Source organism: Mastomys coucha, unplaced genomic scaffold, assembly GCF_008632895.1.
Source record: "Mastomys coucha isolate ucsf_1 unplaced genomic scaffold, UCSF_Mcou_1 pScaffold19, whole genome shotgun sequence".
NCBI classification, from domain to species: domain Eukaryota; kingdom Metazoa; phylum Chordata; class Mammalia; order Rodentia; family Muridae; genus Mastomys; species Mastomys coucha.
In genome coordinates, this window is record NW_022196901.1 from 20,838,974 (window position 1) to 20,847,600 (window position 8,627).

The 8,627-nt window shown below is 44.3% G+C and overlaps 1 pseudogene; it reads right to left on the reverse strand.

Annotated features, from left to right (window-relative positions):
• The window catches only part of LOC116097635, an 88,427-nt pseudogene extending 80,861 nt beyond the window's left edge, over positions 1-7,566 (reverse strand).
• Positions 7,567-8,627: the final 1,061 nt, after the last annotated feature.

Sequence of the window (8,627 nt, forward strand, 5' to 3'; positions counted from 1 at the left end):
CACCACCACCACCACCACAATCATCATCATTATCATCATCATCATCATCATCATCATCATCATCATCCATATACTATGAGAGTAATTAAGTACATGTCAGAGATTGGGCTCCTTGGAACACAGATGCTGAAGCTTGCACAGAGGTTATGGAGAGGATAGTGGCCCCAGGAAAATATACCAGAGAGTTGTGAAGGAATTTGGATTTGACAAAGGAAATTGCAGTTCCAGTGATACAGCTTGGTGACCAAGGTGCTGCCACACAGGCCTGGTGACCTGAATTTGATCTCTAGAATCCACATTGTGTAAGGAGAGAGCCATCCATTTCTCACAGACACAGAACCGTCCTGTGATCCCCATATCTGCACTGTGGTGTGTATCCCCAAGCACAAATGCAAGCTAATAAAGAAAATAGATTTCAACTAAGGCTTCAGCTGATGCTTAAGTGTCCAAATGGAGGTATGCACCTGCCTCAAACTGTCACTGAATGGAGTAGAAACAGGCCGTTCTCAGGGACAGGTATGGCCAGGTGACTATTAGGTGGCTCCCTAGGGTCCAGCCTAATTCCTGAAGACAGATAAGCACTTACTCATCTTGCTAGAAGATTATCTTATTCCCTAAGGGTGCCAGGGCCACACCCATTCCACAGGACTTCAAGGACTTGCCAGTTGTCACCAGCCCTTAGCTAGATAAAGAGGTCCCAATACATGCTTCCTTCATGGAGAAAGTCTTTCTAGAAAGAATAAGTAGGGGCCGAGCCAGAAGTGTGTCTAGGCATTGTGTCGACTTGTGTCTTGGCACAAACTCCATCCACCAGCAGCAAACACTTGTGGAGCACCAGCCCTACCCCATCACCCAGGAAAACCACCCCACGTCATGTTCTTCTGTTTCGAGCTGGCCTTGCTTGGACTCCTGGAGCCTGGGAGGTAAAGCTTTGCTTATACTCTGCTTGATAACAGTTCATTCCTTTTTCCTGGTCCTTGTTGGTGGGGAGAGGGTTGATTTATCTTGGTGGGTCCTGTCACACTGCGTCTGATGACATATATTCTGTCTTCCCAACTGTCCAATCTTTGTCAGTTGAGAAATATTTGAAGTGCTGACAAGGCTCTTGAGGATGAGTCACCTATCACTGTGGAGTCTGTGGGATTAATTCCTTTTAATGACGTTAGTGCTGGGCCATCATTCACATTTATTGATGCTATCTGGTCATGTCTAGAAGATTTATAGATATCTATATTCATCAGACATAGAAGAGGCCACAAATAACTTTGCTGTCTTTGGAGTATCTTTTTGTGTGGAACAGATGTTACACATTTAGTAAAGAAAGCTTTTTAATAAATTTGCATTTGTGTCTTTAGGCTTTCTTCCTGGGGTCCTGAGAGGGGAGTTTAGGAATCTGACGTTATCTATGTGGGTTTTATCCATAGCTTCGTCTCTAGATGAGTTTTTTTTTTTTTAAACGATATTCTTCAATCAAAGTGTTTCATTTCCTGTACAGGAAATGTCCTTGAGAATTATATAGAAGTTCACCAGGCAGAATTTAATCATTTTAATGTCCATGGCCTTTTGATTTCACAATCATTGAGTGTGAAATGATGAGATGTCAGATGATCAGAAGGAAATGGAGTGAACTTGGTGCCACAGATGAGGAGAGATGGGAGAGAAAATGAACTCCGACTAGCCTGGTGTTCTCTTTTCCTGATTGCCTGTCTTCATTTTCATGGATGGCAACCCTGCCCATCTTGGGTAATATTTCAGCATCTGTAAGTTTTAAAGCTCTACGGGTGATCAGAATGCTCACCTGGGTCCAATACCTAGCAGTAAACACTGGGACAGACACTGTGTCAAGTCCCAGGCTGAACTCAGGCTATATCAGACTTGATCATACCCAGTTTAATTCCACAGCACCCTTTGCCAGTCATCCAGTTCCAACAGAGACCAGGAGAGGTGCATTAATTTGAGCAAGATCATACCAAGAGCAAGCCAGAGTCAGTCAGCAACTTGGGCATTTGTGTCAGGACAGCTTCTCTCACATCTTTATTAGAAAAAGACTAAAGAGGATCCCTGCAGGGCTCAGCTGTAATTTTCCTAGGAAGTCATGTGATATAAAGCATGCCTGTGGGCATCCATGAATGTCTGAGCATGCTGGTTTGGCAAATTGAATGTAATTCTTTTTGTGCAAAGAAAGGAAACAGTAGGTAATAAGATGGGGGAAGAAGAGTTGAGGCAAGAGAAGGGGCAGGAAGTGATGAATGATTAACAATGGAGAAGAGAATAATCAAAGACAACATATGGCCCAGAAAGAATGAAAAGCACACACTAACGTGTCTGTAATAGACCGAAGCTTCTTTGTTTGAACACATTGCTTCCAATGGAGAGATCACTTAGAAGCACACAAATTCCACTTAGAAGCACACAAATCAATTATTTAGTAACATGTTAAACTTCCTTGCTAGATTATAACTCCTTAAGAGAAGACTCTGTGGTGCATTTTTCTCAATACCTAATCCTTGTTTCTATTTTAGCAAACTATTCGAGGCCATCCTGAATCATATACATCTTCTTGTACAGAGGGAGGGGATTTCCCCCTCAAATAGATTTCCCTGTTTCTAGTCTGTGTAAGGACAACAAACAGATAAACAGCTGTAAGATGGTGTCAGAGATGGATTTTAGAAAGAAACTTTAGGGCTTCCAGGGGAGAGTGGGTCCAGTTGCTGGATGGTTGATCCCTGATGTGTTTACACAGTCAGTTGGAGCCCTGGGACAGAATGGCTGCCCTTCATGGACATCTTCCAGCTGAGATGTACAAATATTAGCAGCAAGTTAAATATTGTTCTGCTTCAAACCCAAGAACAATTTGTGTATGGATACCTAATTGAAGGGAGTTGATGGTTTTCCAGCAGGCAAGATGATAGGTGATGAGAAGAATAAGGAAGACTCTGAAGACAGTGGGAAAAATGGAGGAACAAGGTATTGCCAGATCAAACAGCCTCCAAAATGCACAGCCAGCCAATCTGGGACTTCTGTTACCCAGTATTGCTTACTGGGACAACTCTCATAGATGGCCAATAGACTTGGGGCTGCCTGGCTTCAGAGAGGACCAGAGGAACCTGGGGATTCATACCCTGACCATTATTCACAGGTGATGCAAACATGGGAGCCCAGTATCCTTGCTTTAGGATAGTGTAGAAGCTGAGATGTGTCTGTCTTGCAGGATTTCCTGGGGGCCAGGCTATTGCCAGGACTCTCTCCTCTGGATCCTGCCTGGCTCTGCCGGCTTCTGTTCTGATTCTTTCTGCCACCCTCACTTACTGGACTCTACCAGGAACCCTTCCTTAATGATTCCTTTGTGATCAGCTCATGTGGGCTTTTGGGAGAACCTGGACTTTAGAAAAGAGCCTTTATTTTAGTTTAGCTTTTTTGTTTATTTATTTTATTTCATTGTATTTTATATGTATGAGTCTTTTTTCATGTATGCAAATATATGCACCAAATATACAGCTGGTACACCTAAGGTTAGAAGATATCATATCCCCCTGCAGTGGGGTTACAAATGGTTATGAGCCACTGCGTGGCTATTGGGAACTGAATGTAGGTCCTCTGTAGGAGCAGCCAGTGCTTTTAACCACTGAGCCATTCTCCAACCTCCTAGACAAGAGCTTTGGGGTCTAAGCATGAGGATCCAAGATGTTCCATTATTTAGAAAATGTTTAGGATTTGGGTGTATCTCCCATAAGCTCATGTGTTTGAACACTTGATCTCAAGCTGTTAGGGCTGTTATGAGGGCTGTGGAGTCTTTAGAAGGTGGGTCTACTTGGAGGAAGTGGGACTCTGGGAGTGGACTTGAGGGTTGCGTGTAGTACAGCCATCCTTTCTACCCCAATCTCCTTCTTCCTGGCATGTAATAAACATTTGTTGCAGTCAGCAAGCCTTCTCTACCACAAAGGACTAAGTTCTCTCCAATTGTGAGCCAGAACAAATCCTCTATCCCTTTCAAATGACAAATAACTAACCACATGTCCTGGGATGACTTTGGCGTGGTCCAGTGGATGCTATTACATTGATTACACATTATGGGAAAGACAAAGGTTCCGGTTTAGGTTCCTGGGAAGGCAAAACATGGTAGCCAACATTGGCAGATAAGATCTCCAGTCCAGTTAGGAGTGGCACATGCCATGTCATCCAGGGCTGCATGCAACCATTCTAAGAATACACTGGATAGGGAAGGCTGTTTGAGGGACAGGCTTTGTAGTTAGAAGAAAGTGAGGTGCTCCTGGTCTCCACAAGAGAGTGCTACTGGCTGGTTTGCATAATCTTACAGCTTGTGGGAACTGAAACCTGTGGGTGTTTTTGAGCTGCACCAGGCATTGCTATCAGGAGGGTTGTGGGCCAAGGGGGTCTTACCTGTGGGAACAGGGTGGAGAGGCAATGCAAAGCTGTGACCTCCATGAATCCTCCCCATGTGACCAGATGCCAGCTGGGCGCACGATATTAAGTTTGGATTTTGGACCATGAACCCCAGCTGCAGCTTGCTCAGAATGCTGTGAAAATAACAAGAATGGGCCCAAGTGCCATACCAGCATGCCAGGGAGCACCTCCCAGGTGGGGAGCCAAACCCTTGCATGTACCAAACTAGGAGCACCTCCCAGGCAAGGAGTGGGACGCTTGCACACGGATAACTTGTTTTCTTTCTGTACTTGCATGGAATCGTTCAAGTCTGAAGTTTTCATTTTGCTCTGTAATTATGTGCATTAATTCTTTGAGCCTCCTGGGGTATGAGATGAAGCAGGCGTATTTGAGTTTATTCTCATCTGTGACACACCGTGTCCTGCTGATCTGCCAAGATGAGCAAAGTGGAGCCCCTGACAGTGCAGAACCCTGAAGTTGTGGAAACTTCATACGTATGTTGTTTTCTTTTGCTTAAAACCAAACTGAACAATTTCCAATGTAACTGTGGGTGGGAAAGGGATGTGAAACGTAAGAGCCAAATACAATTTTAAGTTTTATCCAGAAGATCCCTTTTTTGTGTCTGGCTATCACCACTATTTCCTTATTTAAACAGTTTAAATGATTAGTATTCTGCTTTCCAAATATGGCACCCCTCCTCTGGGAGGTGATAGCGGTGACCAATTATATGGTTGGCTAGTTGCATATAAAGGACTCATTCACTGGGGCGATGGGCCCCAGTGAGCTGGAGGGTTTCATTCCTGCTGAAGGAGATGTGGCTCAGAGCTTCTAGAGGAGTCTTCACTCTTGGTTTATAAATGGAGATTACAGAAAGTGGCAGTGAGTCTCGATGCATGGATTCCTAGACAAGGGAAGGAAGCAGAGTGGGAATGGGAAAGAGTCACAGGAAATGAGCCCCCAGTTGGCAGGTCACTTCCTACAGATTTAGGCAGTGAATTTGCTCACACTGAGGTGTAATTTTGTTTTTGAAACAAGTGCATTGTGCCTAACACTGGTGGGTAACCACAGCTGTCTCCCTGGAGCAGAAGGATTCAGTACAGCAAGGTGAAGATGCTGTCCTCCTATGGAGGAGCTGCCTGTGGGTCCTCTCCGTCTCATCACCTTCAGTGGTACCCACAATAGTTCAGTTCTATTCTTGTGAGAAATTGGGAAATGATTTAAGTTCCATATTTTACATTTCTTCTCAGCTACACCAAGGATTAATTACTGTATCATAGAATTATTTCTTCATGTAAGATATTTCAAGTAGAGTTGGAGGAGAAGCCAGAGGAATCACAATGCCAAGCTGTGGAGCTTGGTGACTCCAGAGCTCATGGGTAGCTTGAGGCAAGGTTTACCTGGGATCTGCTAAATAGAGGTGAGGCAGAGCGAAGGCTGCTTGGCTCTCACCCTTGTGATCAAGTCTTATGGGCTGAGGTGCTATGGAGATGTGTTCCAGAAACATCTCTGCCTTTGGCTCTGTCTCATTCAATCCTTCAAACAGGGCAGAAGAGAAAGATCAGATGGCAGATTTTTACACAATTAGAGAGAAACAGCTGTCTATCCTACCCCACTCTCCCATCCCCATGGCACTCAGGGACCCATGTGTCCTTAGGGAGGTGTAGGCTCAGCCCACCCTGCTGAGGAAAGGTGACTGGATCAACCCTGGCTCATGGAGACCACCATGATACATGCTAATAATTACTCAATAAAGTGGGTTTAAATAAAGAAGAATAATAGGTACATACATAAAACATTAACTTTATTTGTATGGTATGTTCTGCTAAGCCTGAGAGCGGTGTCAGATATGTATTTAAGTGGGCCTTAGGATTACAGAAAGATGGGGGATGACAAGAGGAGGCATCAGACTCACTGGGTACACTGCGAATTCTGTTTCAGCCCAGAAGTTGGACAGAGCTGCAGGAGGGGTTCCGAGGCTGTAGACCTGATGATTAGATCAACCACTTTGTTCAGTGGAAATGTAGCGGCAGGACCTGGGGAGCACTGTGTCAAGTCCTATGAGAATCAGTACTAGGGCCTGATGGGTATCACAATTCACTGTTGAGTAGTGCACAAAATACTGAGGAAGAAGTAGGAGAGGGGCCACCAGGCAACAGGTCCAATGCCTCCATCAGACAGAGGGAATATTTGTGTGTCCTACAGCACAGTGGGAAGTGACAGCAAGCTGTTGTATTCCTAAGACTCAAAATAACAAGAAGAGACAATTTGGAATGTTCACCCCACAAATAAACAATCGATGTTGAAGGTGATGAATATGCTAATTACCCTGACTTGATCCTTACACAAAGTATACACACACCCAGACAGCTCATTATGTTCCATTAATATGTACAATTATATATGTCAATCAAAATAGAAATCAAACAAGAAGTTCAAAAGCCAGCCAGGCAGCTTCTCTACACTTGTCCCTACCTTGCTAGCCATATTTGTGCCTATGAACCTGGCATTTGAAAAGAAACCTGAAGGCTGGACCCCTTGCTGAGAAATGTATATGCATATGTATATGTATATGTATATGTATATGTATATGTATATGTATATGTATATGTATTTGTGCAAACATCACCATCAACAATGACATAGGTGTGGCCTCACCTCTAAAGCTCCTCCCAGGTCTTTTTGTTGCTGTAACAAAACATTGATCACAGCAACTTATAAAAGAAAGCACTGGGGGATCATGTATAGTTTCAGAGGGTCAGTCCATTATGACGAGGAGCATGGCTCAGGCAGGCAGGCATAGTGCTACAGCTCTACAGTGCTACACTCTACAGAGCTAGCTGAGAACTTACATCTTATCTACAAGTTGGAAGCAAAGAGAGACTAGGCCCGGCATGAGCTTTTGAAACCTCAAAGTCTGCTCACAATGACAACACTTCCTCCTAATCCTTTCCAAACAGTTCCACCAACTGGGGATCAAGTATTCAAACACATGGACCTATGGGGATCACTCTCATTCAAACACCCAGCCATACCCCATTCATTATTAGAACCACTGAGGCCGTAGATGTTGCCCCTCACCTCCAGAGCTCCCTCTATCCCCTTTATTGTCCGGATCACTGATATCACCATTACTTTTGTGCCTACTGTGGACTTGAGCAACATGCTAGACCTGGAAGATGTAGTGGGTTGGTCCCATGCTGCTATGTGTTCTAATGCTAAATACTGGCTCCCAAGATCTGGTTGCCCCAGCAGATCCTCACATACACCAGGTAATGAATGCTATGTTAGCCTTGCTCCCCAATGTAACTGGTCAATAAAAGGCTAGAGCCTGTGACTGGGCAGTGGAGGGAGAAAGGTGGACTTGAATTACTAGCCTATGGGTCCCAGGGAGGGACCAGAGAGAAGAGGAGAGGAAAGGGGAAAAGGCAGAAGCCATGGGGTCGATGGGTTGTGAATGCATGGCAATGAGGGTTGGCCTCTTGGATTAGGAGCAACCCACATGGAACATGGTAAGTGCTCTCTTGGGTTATTGACAGGGAAGTAGACAAAATAGCATAGAGGGGTGATGTCTGCCCATCTCTAATCTTTAAGGCTTATTATTAATATAAAGGCTTTGCGTCTTTTCTTTAGGAACTAAATGATCTAAAGTGGGGCAGAAATACTCACATATTATTTACCACAACAGGAAGACATCTGTAAAACATTTCATCCGACAGCAGTAAAAACAGTTCTTCCCTACACACCTGCTCTCTGGGATGTTTCATATTATGCCACAAATCCCACTAGGTAAAATGTCGGTGGCTCCAACTTCTACCTTTCCATAAATAAGTTGTAAAGTAATATTGAATAAGAGTGACATTTATTCTTGCAAATTGTTTGCACGAGTGTGTGTGTTTTTATAGAGGAGAGAGGAAGGTAAAGATAGAGAGCGATGTGGACACCGTCTCACGAGAATAAATGCAGCTGAAATTGGGGTATCTGAAAAACCCAAAAGATTGGCAGCTGCCAGCAAACCGGGCAGCGGCCTGGCTGTTCCCTTAGCAAAGCACATGCTTTGTACCCTTCTCAATGGAAGGTAGCAGCCTGGAGAAGAAAGAGCAGGCCTGGAAGTGATTAGAGCTGCACAGAGCCATTATCTCTGGTGCAAAGACTATTTTTCCAGGAGAAAGGCAGGTCAAGGTGGCAGTAGGCACATGTCATTGTAAAGATAAAATTAGATTTTC